The sequence below is a fragment of the Arvicola amphibius genome, chromosome 6 (assembly GCF_903992535.2).
Source record: "Arvicola amphibius chromosome 6, mArvAmp1.2, whole genome shotgun sequence".
Classification (NCBI taxonomy): Eukaryota; Metazoa; Chordata; class Mammalia; order Rodentia; family Cricetidae; genus Arvicola; species Arvicola amphibius.
Window position 1 is genome coordinate 127,507,507 of NC_052052.2, and position 16,061 is coordinate 127,523,567.

The following is a 16,061-nucleotide window of genomic DNA, read 5'->3' on the forward strand; positions in this document are numbered from 1 at the left end:
TATTGTAGTCCACAGGGTTCATATCTGAGTGATTCTGTTGACTGCTTTTGTTCCCCAGTAGCATGTATAACATCTTGCAGCACTTTGGAGCTTGCTGGTAGGGATGAAGCTTAGTGCCTGTTTGATCTCCCTATGTTCCATGACTCAGGCAATGGGGCTCTTCAGCAATATGGTCTTCCTATCAAGCTCTGGAGCGTAACTGACTGCAATGACAGTAAGCAGATTTGTTTGGATTACCTGTGGACTAAGCTGACAAACAATTGAATGGTAGGTAACCCACACCTGGCGCTGTGCTCGTTTTTGATTGCCTGTGATATCTGGGAGAGGCATTACCCTGCAATATGAGTGTATTCCATTTAAGTAGTTTTGTATGTGTGTATTTTGGGAATATTCTATAGCAGTGGATTTTCATGAGGCTTTTTCAAAGGTTCTTAGTTGTATTTATCCTGCTCTTCCACCTCAAGAGCCTTTTTAGTTTCCTGACTTCTAGTTGCTCCATCTTAAACACACAAATCAAAAGATTCAAAGTCAGGGTTCCTATGTGAGAGAGATCTTAATCTGGGTTGATTATTAGCAACTTTATCTATTTACCAGTAAGTTTCATAATTTTATTTATTTTTTTATGGTTTATTTTTTTTATATTTAAAAATTTCCATCTCCTTCCCTCCTCCTCCCCCCTCCCTCCCCTCCTCCTCCCCCTTCCCTCCCCTCCTTCTCCCCCTTCCCTCCCCTCCCCTCCACCCATACCTCCTCTCCCTCCTTCTCAAGGCCAAGGAGCCATCAGGGTTCCCCACTCTATGCTAAGACCAAGGTCCTCCCAACTCCCCCCAGGTCCAGGAAGGTGATCGATCAAGCTGAGAAGGCTCCCACAGAGCCCGTCCATGCAGAAGAATCAGAGCCCAACGCCATTGTCCTTTGCTTCTCAGTCAGCCCCCGCTGTTGGCCACATTCAGAGAGACAGGTTTGGTCGCATGATCAATCAGTCCCATTCCAACTGGAGTTGGTGATCTCCCATTAGTTCTGTCCCACCGTCTCGATGAGTGAACGCACCCCTCTCGTTCCTGACTTTCTCCCTCAAGTTCTCGCTCCTTCTGCTCCTCATCAGGACCTTGGGAGCTTAGTCCAGTGCTCCAATGTGGGGCTCAGTCACCTTCCCCATCTGTCGCCAGCTGGAGGTTCCCTCACGGTCCTGACTTTCTTTTTCATGTTCTCTCTCCTTCTGCTCCTCATCAGGACCTTGGGAGCTCAGTCCGGTGCTCCAATGTGGGGCTCTGTCATTTTCTTCATCTATCGTCAGGTGGAGGTTCTATGGTGATATGCAAGAAATTCATCAGTATGTCTATAGGACAGTAAGTTTCATAATTTTATTTCTCTGTAGAGGTGACTAAAATCCCATCATGTATGTGCACCGCATCTAATTACCCATTCCTAAGTGGATGGACATTTAGACTGCTCCCATTCCCGACTACTGTGAATAGCGAAGCGATGAACATGGATGAAGAATTATCTCTGTGATAAGATGTAAAGTCCTGTTGATATACATACCCAAGAGTCACATAGCTGAGCCAAGCAGTAAATCTGTTTCTAGATGAGTCAGGAACCTCCACACTGATTTGCGGAATGGCTGGAGCACTGTTGTCTTGATATCAGACTATCATAGTTATGAAGACCACAGAAAAGGGGCAGCACCATTCCATGGGCTGTATCTCAGACTGAATAAAATGGACAAAACCAGCAGTTCACCAACATCCATCATTCTTTACTTCTTGATGTTGGAAGCAATGTGATCATCGGGCTCACATTCTGGGAGCTGTGTCCTCTCATAATAAAATAAACAATAAACTTTCTCTCCCAAATTGCTTTTGTTAAGTATTTGATCTTCATAATTAAAAAAGGAATTTGTACAAATATCATTATCAAAGAGTCATTAATCTTCATCATTTTGAGGCTCACCCACGAGAACACTGAGCTGCTTTAGTGTAAGTATCTCATATTGTTTATACTGCCCGCGGGCAAAGAGAGGAATGGACACATTCTCCCTCTACTTATCTATGTCACGCTACTCAAATTCTCCAATGAGTTTCAAGATTATATTCACTTAATGCCCAACTAGCATTCAGCACATTAGTAAGGTTTTAGGGCTTCTCCCACACAAGTATTAAAACCAGGCTGCATCGTTTTTGAGATCAGACAAGACCAGGTAAAATTAATATGGTTCAATATATCCATAATTTAACAATAAGAGCCTTGTCACGCGTACTGTGTGCACACATAGGCGGGCAACAGTGGTCATTCCTAAGGAACCTCCTAGGAGTGATTCCCACCCAATGGATCTCACTCCCACCCAACTTATCTCATAGCAAGTTCAGTGCAAACATTAATATTTCCTGATTCGTCATGAAGCTGCCGTTTCTATGTTCTAATCTTCCAGGAACACTCTAGTATCACACCAAATACTCTGCCAAACTTTCCCAAGAAATTCTCACTTGTGGCTAACCCAAATCTTCACCAGTGCTTCCTCTTCGACACCCTTTTCTGATTCTTACTTACTAATTGCTTCTCAATTGCTTTAGTACATTGTAATCCCAATTTACTCTCCAGCCAATCTAAGCTAGATCCACCCAAGCCTTTTCTGTTCTTATGCTGCAGCATAGACAGAAGGAGAGATTCTAAAGACGAATGCTTTAATTAGCATCTCCTCCACAGTACCTCTGTTGCTGGTGTCATCTTTATGCTCACAAAGAGTTTGTTTCCTAGGCACAGAACATTTGGGAGGTGACACTTATCTCTGAGTGAATATATGACACTCTTCCAATATCTACTTACCAAAGGAATGGTCTAATAACAAAGAATTCTGCCAGGCTTGGCATTCAACTAGAATCTGTTTAAAGGCTATGATCAACACAGATGCAGTGTTTCCTGTGCCTATAAAAATTGATTTAGAGATTCTAAGTGAGTTGAATATTTATTGCACAATACAACAAAGGAAGTGATGTAACCATAACTCAAGTCTCAGACTATCCAGAGAATTTCTCTCCTAACTACACCTAGTAAATGACTAACCGAGATGACTCCATGTGTCTGTTGAGATAGAAACTATCCAAAATGATTCAGGTGTTTGCTAAAACGTAGCTATTATGAATATTACTGTAATAAAAATTAATGTACAAAAGAGAAATTAACCTAAAATCTGAAAAAATGAATGCAAAATTGGGCTACTCAAAACATCAAAGTGAGTGCTCTCCCAAGCAAAATGTTAATGCTTCTTTCACATGGCAAACCAAACCTAACAATTGCATCCTCTTTATAGATGGGTACCAACAGCACACAACACAGTCCATGTCTAGATTAGAGGAATTCACCAGAGTGTATTTGTATAAATAAAGTAAAATAAAATAAACTGAATAACAAGACTATTGTTATCAAGAAAAAAATTGAATTTTTTTCTAACTAAAGCCCATTTTCCATCCAGTATCATAATGTGGGAGAGGAAGATTCCAATAGACATTCTCTACACTCCAGTCACTAGGAATACTTAATCAAAGCTGAGTTTCTGACTACATTAAGTCAAAATGGTTTCTGGGCACCTAGATTCATACACCTGTTACTTCAATTTTCTATGTCTCCCAATTATTTAGAAAACAAATTGTTGAAAGAAAATATTGATTGACTTTACCCCCAGACAAAATTCTGAAGGAAGAATATACTCTCTTCAATACCTGCCTCAATTTTATAATTTATACAGAGTCATAGATACGTTAGAGAGAATGTTGGGAACATTCCATGGTGCATTCCATGTGTAACACGACTAGGTTTCCAGGTTGTTTCCATTCGGTAGCACATAAACAGACTGTTGGCTATACATTCCTTACCAACTGCTCACCGGATAGGAGTTGTAATGCTGGGTCATTCCTTTGGTAGTTGGAGAGTAGAAGACCCATGAACATTGTTTTATTGGAATTATTGACCTTCCAATTCTTACATGACTGAAAAATCCACTTTTTTTGTTAGTGTAAGCCTAGCATAATGATACGTAAAGGCTGGGACTGAAGTGTTTCTCCATTGAGAATCTCCTTTCTAGTTAGCATAGATCACATTTACAGCATCAGGCATTTTGCTGTATCCCAGTATAGAAACTTTCTGTCAATAGGGTTTATGAAATGCTAAAGCAATCAAGGTATGATGATAAAAGGCAGAAAAGGGGGCCACTGAAAGGAAAATAAGGCAGGAGTTATGCTGACACCCCCACAGAGTTCCTCAGAAAAATGATATGTCAACAGCTATGCTTTTGTGCTTCTGGAAAGGCTATAAAGTCTGAACAGGAGTTCGTTGAGTGGAGTAAGATGTGGAAGTGGTGGTCTCCTGCTGATTTATACAACTGAGGAGCTTTGGTAAATATAAGAAAATGAAAATCTAACCAGGGTTACCTCGAATTGCTTCGGAGCACTGAGCAGCTCTGGATGGATTTGGATACATAGACATGAAGGTGACACAATTAAATATTTCTTAGGCTGGGTCCTATCTTGTCCCCAAATATTACACTGAGCAGTTTTCTCCAGTAAAGAACAATCATTAGAGATGGATTTATTCCCAAGGGACATGGTGGATACCAGAGTTGAGAATGTTGCTTGGTGATACGAAGGTAGTAAACATATTTGTTGAGGAAAAACTCAGAGCCTTTTATGGTAGAAAATGCAGCTCTGGGACGTCTCAGCAGATGTGTCTGTCTGATAGGCATGTAGTGGCCCTAGGGCATCCAAGACACAACGAAACAGAATCCTGAGGAAGCAGCTGGGTGGTAGGTGAGATGAGACCAAATTCCTCTTGTTGCCTGACTTTTCTGAGCAGTCCTCCATGTTTCCACAATCCCCCTGGAAAGGTTCCTAGAGACTGAAGCCAAAGGCATCTCTGAGGATGACAGTATATTAAAGAGAGCTAAATATGCTTGTGACTGAAATCTACCCTAGCCTACTCAATATTCTTCTTTTAGGAATTTTTTTTGAATAAACCTGAAAACATGCTTGTTTGAAGGAAAGGCTGTTACCTTCTAAAACATCTATTTAGATGTTGAGGGCAATATCAATTTTACTTGTAGCAAAGGATCTCGTTATCTTATACTAACCTCTGCTGTTTTATAGGTAGTGAGTCTATCCATTGAAAGAGAAAAAGCAGACTAGGTTTTGTAGAATAAGACCTTGTATTAGAAAAGTATGACTTTGTTGAAGAAACTCATGATGCTAATGTGTTTGCCATTATATTATACCAAGCTTGGATTCATAGGAGACAATATGCAAAACACAAGAGTAACCACATATCAGCAAGGACACTAGCATGGTTCTCTTGGTTTTGACACAGGCTTCTAAATGTTTGAAATATTGTCAGAGATAAATAGGAAGATAGCATATTTATCAATTCTTGTACAATAGCATTATAATATACATATGTTACATATTGTTTTATTTCCCTGAACTTTTACAGCCCCCAAATAACAAGTCCCATATCGGTCACCTTTCTTAACATTTAACTCAAATGAATGGCATTCCATAGCAAGAGAACACTATGAAACACACACTTTTAAAGCACCATGACCTTGATGTTAAATTGACAAGGATACAACATCATAAAAGAACAGCGTAGAACAATTTTGTTCAAACTAGTAATTTTAGTTAGAAACTGGCAAGTTAAAATGGACAGCAGAGTTGTAAGTTCACTGACCATGATCAGCTGAGTTTGGATCCAGTATCCCATGGATTATTTCATGTCTCTGAATTAATTAATGTAGTAGGTAAGTGAACAGACTAGACAAATTGCATGATCTTGTCAACAGACACAAAACAACTGGAAAAGTCAGCTTCTCTTCATGTAAAACATCCAGAAAAATTAGGATAGAAGAATAATTCTAGATTTGTCTCTGGTCCTTTAAGCTCTGAATGTTTTAGTTTACAGTATTTGAGGCCATTTTGGTTTGGTGTCTACACATTTGGGGTAATTTTGCCTTCCTGTTTGATTGGTTTAGTTATCCTTGTATAAGGCTTTATGTGTCTCTTCATTTCTAATAATTTTATTTTGATATCTATCTTTATCATATTACTATGCTGATTTTGCTTCTTTAAATACTAATAAGTATTTGGTACATTTTTTTATTCTTACATTTTCATGATATTTCTATTTTTCAATATATTTCAATTATCATACAAAATCATGCTTTCAGGAGCAGCATTCCATCTCTAAATTTTATTGTACCTGACTCTCATTCACTCCCATAAATTTGTTCATCCCCTCTGCTTTTTTCTTGTCATCATAGTGGACAATGCATAATTTCATATGATGTAATCCAAATTAACACATGATGAAAAACACATTATGATATATTTCTGTATTCCTTTGATCTATATTTTCCCATTATGATCACTTTTGGGAATGCTCTTGCCATCACACTCCCTTTACCACATTTGTTTGATATGTTCAATATATATATATATTTCATATAAGAGGAAACACCTGAACACCTGGCATCTGTCTTTTTCGTTCTGGATTATTTCACTTAACAAAAATAGTATCAAGTTTAATCTTTTCCAAGACAGGGCATAATTTATTCTTCTTTGTGGTTAAAGTCATGTGTGTATGTGTGTGTGTGTGTGTGTGTGTGTGTGTGTGTGTTTATAAGTTTGTGTGTGATGTGCATGTGTGTGTATTCTCTTATTTTTTTTTCTTTATTTGTTCATTCTTGTGTTAATAAGCTCTGTACTGGTAGAACTGTATCTTAAGTTTGCATTTTCATTTTCTGAATCTTGTAAATTTTGATTTCTCTAATAGTTGCACCTTATTATATTCCCATCAGCAATGCACAAGCATTTCTTTACTTCTGTTTCTTGCCACAAATTGCTTTCTTGAATATATCCATTCTGATTCATGTGACATGATCCTTTGAAACCATTTTAATTTGTGTTTTCCTGACGAGAAAATATATTGAATGAACATTTTTCAAATATGTATTATTAAGTCTTTGTATTTATTTTCGGGAGTACAGTCCGTTCAACTCTCATTAATCCAGTTAAATTAGAAGGATGAATAAATAGCTAGAGAGATAGGCACATGAAAGGTTAAACACAGGATAGAAAAGGATATGATTAGCAATAACTACTGTCAGATATGTAGCTGACCAAGATTTGTTTTTTCTCCCATTCCTTATGCTCTTTATGTGCTTTATGGTTTATTGCTGTCAGTAGGCATTTAATTTCATGAAATCCCAGTCACTCATTCTTGGAAGCATTTTTGGTGCTACCAGGATCCTGTGGAAAATATGTGCATGTTCAATATTATAACAGCATGTCAATTCAGGTCTTTCAAATGATCTATTATCTGTTTCTGAATTGATTTTTGTCATTTTGAGAGATACAGACCTGGTTTCATTGTTCTGCATATGCACACATTTTTTTTCAGTAATATTTTTAAAATGGATTTTTCATGTTATAATTTATATACCTTTCTAAAATGTCAAATCAGTGTCAGTCTATGGGTTTAGAGCAGCATCTATTTAAGTAATTTTTATGTGTATGTGTCATAAATGTGTCCTGGCTGGCAGTTGCCATGGCGTGCATCAAAGCACTTTTGTGACCACCAAAGGACAACTTGCAGGACCAGTCTTCCCTCTCCACCTTTGGATCCAGGAATCTACTCAGGTCACCAGTCTTAATGCCCACTAATCCATCTTACCTGCCCTTTTTCTGGGTTGTCCACTCTCTCTCTTTTGTGTACATGCTTGGGCATGTGCGGATACCATGCCATTTCTGTTACTGTTGCTCTCTAGTACAAATATATATCAGGAAATTTGATAACTCTAGCCTTGTTCTTTCTCCATTGCATTGCTTGCTATTTTTAGAAACATTTTCTCTCCATATGTAATGTCATTTTTTTCAAATTCTCCAAAGAATGTCACTGTGATTTTGCCCATTAAGCAACTTAGGCTATTGACCACATTCAGTAACACTTTTAATTTTAATATATTAATTATGCCAAGTCACATGTATGTGTGATCTCTCTGTCTTCTATGTCTTTCATTCCTCTGGAGACATTTATTTCTGGTTATTGTCTGTCATTTTTGAAGCCATTGTGAAAGGCTTTATTTTCCTATCTTCTTTGCATCAGATTATTGGTAAGAACTGCATATTAGTTATACTTGACCCAACTGTGCTTAAAGAGCTTATCACATGTAAGAAATTTTCTTGGTCAAATCTTTAATACCTTTTAGGTACTATGGTATCTGCATCAACAGTTAATTATCTTTTCCATAGTATTCTTCTGATTTCTTTCTGTTGCTATATTGCTCTGGTAGAGAGCATTACTTGAAAATGAGGCAAAAGCAAAGAAAACTTCTTTCTTTCTTTCATTTTTATTATTTTCAAGACAGGGTTTCTATGTAGCTTTGGAGCCTATCCTGGTACTGGCTCTTGTAGATCAAGCTGGCATCAAACTCACAAAGATCCACCTGACTCTGCCTCCCAAGTGCTGGGATTTAAGCTGTGTACCCCCTCCACCCAGCTTATAAAATGTCTTAATTTAAGATTCTCTTAAAATGTTCAAATGCATTGATAAAATCAGAACATAACTTTGCAAATAAAAAGAACTTGGTGGTCAATTATGTAATTTCAATTCTTAAATGTATTATTTAATATTTCACTACTTTTTGACTTTAAGGATTAATAGTGAGAAGTCTGGTTTTATTCTAACACAATTGTTTTGGTGAGAAACCTGTCATATTTCTAATGTCACTATAACTCTGTGTGTGTGTGTGTGTGTGTGTGTGTGTGTGTCTGTCTGTCTGTCTGTCTGTCTGTCTGTCCATCTGTGGGTGTTACTCAATCTGTACCTTTCTGTCTGTTTTATTTCATTTTTTCTACTCTCTCTCTCTCTCTCTCTCTCTCTCTCTCTCCTAGTGAGAAATGATTGACAAAAGCAAATTAAATTAATTATTGTTTTATAGTTTGAGATTACATTCCACCTATTAAGGAGGAAAGCTCAATGACTCTAATAGCTCTTGTCCTTTGCAGCAACAGCATGATGTCGTAGACTTTGAGGTACCTAGATGAAAGAGTGGGATACTAACATGCACTAAGATTTCTCTTTTTCTCTATCATTTGGAATGAGTTTCCAGCTTATGATATTATGCTACATCCCACCTACATTTGGGTTGGCTTTACCTCTTCTGTTAATCCTGTCTGTCAATACCTTCAATGCAGTACCTAGATTATTAGTCCAGGCATGCTAACAGTGAATATTTTCCATAAAAGATATCTGAATATAATAAACATGGAAGTTTGTTCTCTGATCTTGTCTATTTCATGTTCTAAAAGCTTGTATTTTCATTTTCTTCCTCTAATTGGGGAAACATTTTGCTGCATTTGAACTGAGCAGATTCACTATACCTTCCATTTTTATTTCAGACACTTTTCTGTCCTATGGACTTTTGTTTATCTTGTGAGCCACACTCAGGAGTAGTTGTGCTTGTTTAATCCATTTGTTCCATGTATGAGCAAATGTATTGTTTTCTTGAACTAATTCATCATCCTTGACATTCTTAATTCTTGGGTGATTTAGGTCATTATTTGTGTTTTCCATAACTCTGGCATCAGAGCGCATTGTGGTAGGAGTACATGGTAGAGAAGGCTTAGTCACAACTTTGTATCAATAAGAAAAGAAATAAAGTAAACGCATGCGCGTGTGCGTGCGCACACACACACACACACACAGAGAGAGAGAGAGAGAGGGAGAGAGAGAGGGAAAGAGAGAGAGACAGAGACAAAGAGAGACAGAGAGAGACACAGAGAGACTGAGAGAGAGAGACTGAGAGACAGAGAGACAGAGAGGGAGAGAGAGGGTAAATAGAAAGACAGACAGGTAGGCAGATAGAAAGAGAGGAAGAGAGACATACACAGAGAAAAAGAGGAAGACACACACATACCACAAACACACAAGTGAAGGGGGAGACGAGACTCCCCTTAGAGATACACACATTGAGATCTACTTGTACCAGGTTTCATCTCCTAAATCTCCCCCCACTTAATCCTGATAAAAGCTTCAGCTTTAAGCATGAGCTTTTGGGGATTGGGTGGCTCTAAACTGTAACATGACAATCAGGAGACTTTAAAAAATGTGGGCTTCACCCTCCCTGCTTTTCTTCCTTCCTGAATTGTTTCCCTTTCTTTCTTATTCTACCTTCTTTTCAACACCTGCTTTTTCCTTTTCCCAGTTACCTTAACTCCCCACACCAGACTCCAATTGAGAATCCCCTCCCCCCCCCAAAAAAAACCCACAGCCTACAGCTTGATGCTTGGGCCTAGGTGAGCAAAGGGAGGAGATGGGGAATCAGGTGCCTAACCAGCTCCAGCCCTGCTAGCCAGGTGAATTTCCAAAAGCTCTCTACACTGTTGTTCTTCGGTATCTTTCAAAGTTATTCTTGATAAATACAACTCTGAACACCTGCCCAGATGAGCCCACATGTATACTCAACAGAACAGGTTAAACGTCTTCCTAAATAAGATGCTACAGCCACACTGGACTCATAGAGAAATTTACTCAGAAATCCATGGCAGCTACTATATTGTACTGAAGAAATGTCAAATTGCACAAGAGCGTCAGGAAATAATCAAAGAATCAGAAGAACAAAAACTGGTGGATGAATCTGTAAACAAACATAGGTTTATATCTAAGACTCCAAGTAAGGAAGAAGCTGAGAAAAATGAAGATACCGATTTGTATCAGGAGACAGAGCAGGACATCATTACATGGGCATGGTTATACCAGGAAAAGAACCAAGTTAATCTCCAAGTTCACGTTGTTATGTAGCCTGTCAATATGTTAGGGTTCTCTAGAAATCTAGGATATATATTTCATATCAACTGCCCTCCTGACAAGGAGGAAGAAAATCCACGAGAATGTCTTTGAAATGAAAGGCAAGGTCAAAAACAAAGAAAATTTCTCAAGGAAGATGGTATCTAGAGAGTCTTACCAGGAATCTACAGACCCCAGTGGACTAGACCTGTGTGAATTTAGCTAAACTGAAAAATAACTCAAGGGAAAAAATGATCCGGCTAAAATTAGAATGGAATATTCTTCAATTTATTAATGACAACAGAAACCTGTTTAAGAAGTTCCCACAGACAACATCAATATTACAGTGCTATTACAACAGGGAGCTACTTATTTGGAGATGAGCACAAATGTTGATCATACTGGAAAAGCAAACCAATAATAGAAGAATCCTTGAACATTGGTTCCAGAACGCATAAGAGATGAGAAGAAAAAAAGAATTCCTTTTTATTATTATTATTTTTCATATAATACATCCTGAATGCAGACTCCCCTTCCCTCTCTCCTCCAAGTCCTCACCCCCCACTCCTCCTCTCCCACATACCCACTTTTTCTCTGCTTCTCTTCAGAGAAGAACAGGCCTTTCAGAGATATCATCCAAACATGGCATAAAAGATGCCATAACAATAGGGACAAAGCCTCATATCAGGGCTGTACAAGGAAACCCAGTAGGAGGGAAAGAATCCCAAGATCAGGCAAGAGAGTCAAAGATATCCCATTCCCACTGTTAGGAGTCCTACAAACACCCCAAGCTAAACAGCCATAGCATGGATGCAGAGAACCTAGGACAAACCCATGTAGACTCTGTGATAGAAGCTTTAGTCTCTATGAGCACTATAAGCTCTGTGTAGTTGAGTCTGTGGTTCATGTCCTGATGTTCTTGACTCCTCTGGCTCCTACAATTCTTCCTCCCTCTCTTCTGCAAGAATACCCAGTTTCCACCTGACATTTGATTCTGGGTCTCTACATCAACAGGGATTTATTTGCAAGAGAGATGAGGACACTATGAATGGATACGGTACCTTTATCAGAGTTCCATTGCAGGAGAAAATCAATAGAAGATAGAAAGGGTATCAATGGGCCTAAGAGAGGATTTTTTTTTTTCCCAAGAGACTGACCAGAGTGGACATCAGAATGACATAAGGGGAAACAATCTCTGAGCCATATCTCAAGCAGCTGCCACAGTAGTATAGACGATGACTTCAAATCCCTGGAGTCATGACCTCAGAGCAGGCCAGATTCTGCAGGCTCAGTCCAGATCCTGAGATCCTGTCAATAAATCTAGAAGCTTCAGTGCAATTTCCATTCTCACCAGACTCAAGAGCAGCGGTAGTAATAAAGACAGTAGTAGGAAGGGTATCTAAGCCAGGTGTGGCACTAGGTGAGCTAAACCTGAGCAAGCGGGTCATCTCACTCCAGTCTATCTGGGACTGTCTCTCTTGTACTGCCCAGCAGGAATACCAGCAGCAGCAGCGATACCACCCTTCTCTCGCACTCACTCATCAGCTGCTACCCTGGAATAATCACATGACTTCACAGCAGGCAAGTGATCTCAGCAACCCCTTCAGACAAATGACATTCTCCCAAAGCAGTGGATCCGTTCTCATCTCTCCTCCAGCCCCAAATATTCCCTCAGCATCTTCAGCCGCTGAGCTATACCATGACTTCATAGTTCTTCCCTATGTCCAACTATGCAATCTTTCTCCTTATGCTAATTACTCACTAAATCCTGTCCCTCCAAGGCTACTTACCTGCAGACTCCTCAACAGATTCAGAATTTTTTTACCATCTAAATCAACCCAGCAATGTCCACCCTCTCCGCCGCGTGCTCCCTCTGGCACATACACTTACGCACGCACAATAGCTCCCAGCATGGTCAGTACAGCTGCTTCTCTCAATGGCCTATTTTGTAACTCATGACACCTAACCAGCAACAGATGGCTTACGTGCTTGGGATCCAGCAGCCTCAGAACCAGGGTCTCCTCAGCAACCAGAGGAGGAGCATGGAAGGCCATAGGCACTTTGCTGCCTTCTTGTCAAGACCTACTGTGCAGTGACTCACGAAAGCATTGACCAGCCACCTTTCCATCAGGACACACAAACACACACACACACACACACAAACACACACACATACGTACATCCATGGACCGGTGGAGTCACTGCAGATATTACAGTGTAGACCAGCACGGTCAGAAACCTGAAGACTTGTACAATCCTGACAGTAACCCTAGGCTAATATGCACAGATGCAACAACCCTGACACATCTCTTAGTCTCCAGCACCCTCTCCCGTCACCATGCTGCCTGCACAGGATTTAAACTCCTGTCTTTCCTCATATAAGTCCCTGAGCCTGGAGGTTCATCAGAGGATGGTAGGCGCTCAGGGGAAGTCATTGCAGTACAATCTGTCCATCTGTTCTGCGGGCAATCAGTTTAGAGTGTGCCAGGGACCGAGTGGATTGAAACAAGGAAACTGGATCAAAAGGCAAGCACTCAGATCTGTCCCCACTGACCTAGGGACAGCAGGAGCTCTGCTGGGACCAATGCTAGAGATGACATCTATCCCAGAAAACACTACGTACACAGAGGCAGACAAATTCTTCAGCAAGCAGGCCACGTCTGGCACCAACGTCCAGTGGTTTTTAACAGGCAAACAGCCACATTATCAAACTCCACACACCGATGCTTGCTGAGTATATTTGTTGTAAATTTTATGTAAGCTATTTTTGATTGTTTGGAAAGTTACTTTAGGGTTGGTATTATTTTAAACTTAAAAAATACTTGTAAAAAATTGACAGAGAATATATCTGTCTTATGCAAAGTCTTTAAAGAGGACAAGTGACTTACAAGGTGTCATTGCCAACAATAGACATTCTGGTTCTCGAACCTTTCATACTTAGTATGATTCAGTCAGTTCATTTTTGTGACTGCCCCAAAATTACTCATTTTTGTTAAGTTCTGGTAAAAAGTCAGTGTCATTTGGTAAAATCAAATCCATGTTCAAATTGGTTATAACATTTATTATTTTTACCGCTCTTCTCTTTGGTTTTCCCTCATTAACTTTTCATCTAATCTTGTGTTTAAAGTCTTTTTGTCGTTTTCATCTGTCACATCCCCACACTGAACCATCGCCTACTTATGCCTCTACTTTTCCTAGACACTTGAAATACTTCATCATTGGAACACCCTTATTAAATTTCTTTTAATGTCCTAGTTGTCCATCAACTCATTTTTGGAGTCCTTTGCTCCTGAAAAATGGACATTTTAAAACCTCTGTTTTTGGTTGGTATCACTCCCATGGTGAATAATAATTTTCTATTTTATTATATATACCAATTTCCAGAATTGAACTCTTTCTAAAACCACTGTTGTTATTCTTGTTGCAGAGAGACCATTTCTTCAAATGCCATCTTACATTGAAACCCATCATGTTAAGGGTACTCACTCACTCTCATTAAAGGACTGTTTCAAATGCCTTTTAAGTATACTTTCTAGTCACTTTTTGCTGAATCTATATAATACCTGTAGCCACAAGAAATCTGTCTGAATTTTTTTTTTATTTCAATTATATGCCACTTTGAGGCCTTTTCCAGTCACATCAGAGAGATTTTTCCCAAAGTCTGAAACTCCATCTTGTTATAAACTTATATAACACTGAAAATTTCACAAAATTGAATTGTCATTTATTTCCAACACCCTTCAATAAATTGCCATCCCCTGCGTGGGAAATAGTCATAGATCAATGGGAAAAAATTTAAGAGAGAACTGTGTGAGATGTTTTGACCACCAATAACTGCGATATAAAGTATTTGTGGGTCTCATGACAATCTCCTGACTTTTGAATGAAAAGAAAGATGAACTATATCAGAGTAATTAGCATTTTGCCTACATCCAAGAGGTAATGGAGATGTTGCCAGCTTAGCATGGCACACAACCTTCTCTACTATTCTGAAATACAGAGGTTTTAATAGCAAGGTTTATATTTAAAAAAAAAAAAACAGAAAAAAAAACACTCCAGGCTATGTATAAGAGCCGAGAATGGTTTAAATGAAACACTTGTGCTATGTGCATCAAGAAGAAATTTGTCTAGAATTCCTAAAAAGAGAAAGATCTAGACCCATTTTGCTTCAGACCTGCAAAAATCCCGTGGATGAAAGAAGAGATTGTTCTAATGCAAATGAAACTTCTAGGAAAGCAAGGAACAAAAGAGGTATGAAAAGAGAACATGAGACACCGTGTGTTCTGTGAGTCGAAAGGGAAGATAGCTTATAGTGTTTATGAAGTTAGATATCTTGACAGCATATTACCCTTTATACCCTGTATTTTATTAATTTTTCCTTTATTATTATATTCTCTTATTCCTACCTCATAATCCTGTTGTTTCCATTTCAGTCTTTTCAATTTTTTTTGTCTCTCAAGATGCCAGTTGGAGTATCTTCCAGTTTCTAGTCCTCCTTGATAATCTGATACTTGCTGGATAGATAGCCTGGCAATCTTTCCTTTCAGGAGCCCCAACAGTGAGATAAGCCTATTTCCTAATTTACTCAGAATCAGCTGATGAACTGAGCTTCCATCGACCAAAAAGTCAAGACTAAGTAAATGAAATTTAAGTGTTGTGACATTATGTCGAAGGCCTATTAGGATTAGTGGCTTCCTACGGAATGTTTGTGTGACTGACTCCAAGAGGATTGTTCCTAGATAAAATTACATATGAGAGCAAAAAGAAGAGAAAAATAGCATCTGATTCTTCCTGTGATGTGTGCTGCTGCTTATTTGACATACTGCTGTAGATGTATTTGTATGAGGAGGAGAATAGGTAGAGACCACAGGATGAATTCAGTAGTGATCCTTCGCTGTTGGCACTCCAATAATGGAGGAGTTTTCACGCATGGTTCTCTCTCAGTTGGTGGAAAGCATACTTTCAGCCACTCTTCTTCACTGGCATCGGGGCAATGTGGGAAGAATATACCATGATAGAAATGGCAGTGATTTGGAGCAGATAGGAAGAAATAGCCAGGAATGTCTCCTGATGAAGTGCCCTACCTGGATTTAGGAAAATGCTAATGGGCTCAGGGACCCTAAGAGAGGCATCTTCAACTTGAGGGAATTCATCTTGTGGCACTGTCAGCAGGGAGTCTTTGAAAGAACCCTGTAAATTGCCCATAGGGCGTATGTTTCCTTTTTCTTGAT

General features: G+C 39.1%; 1 pseudogene; it reads left to right on the top strand.

Annotated features, from left to right (window-relative positions):
* The first annotated feature begins 10,539 nt into the window (after positions 1-10,539).
* LOC119817114 lies at positions 10,540-13,564 on the top strand (annotated as a pseudogene).
* Positions 13,565-16,061: the final 2,497 nt, after the last annotated feature.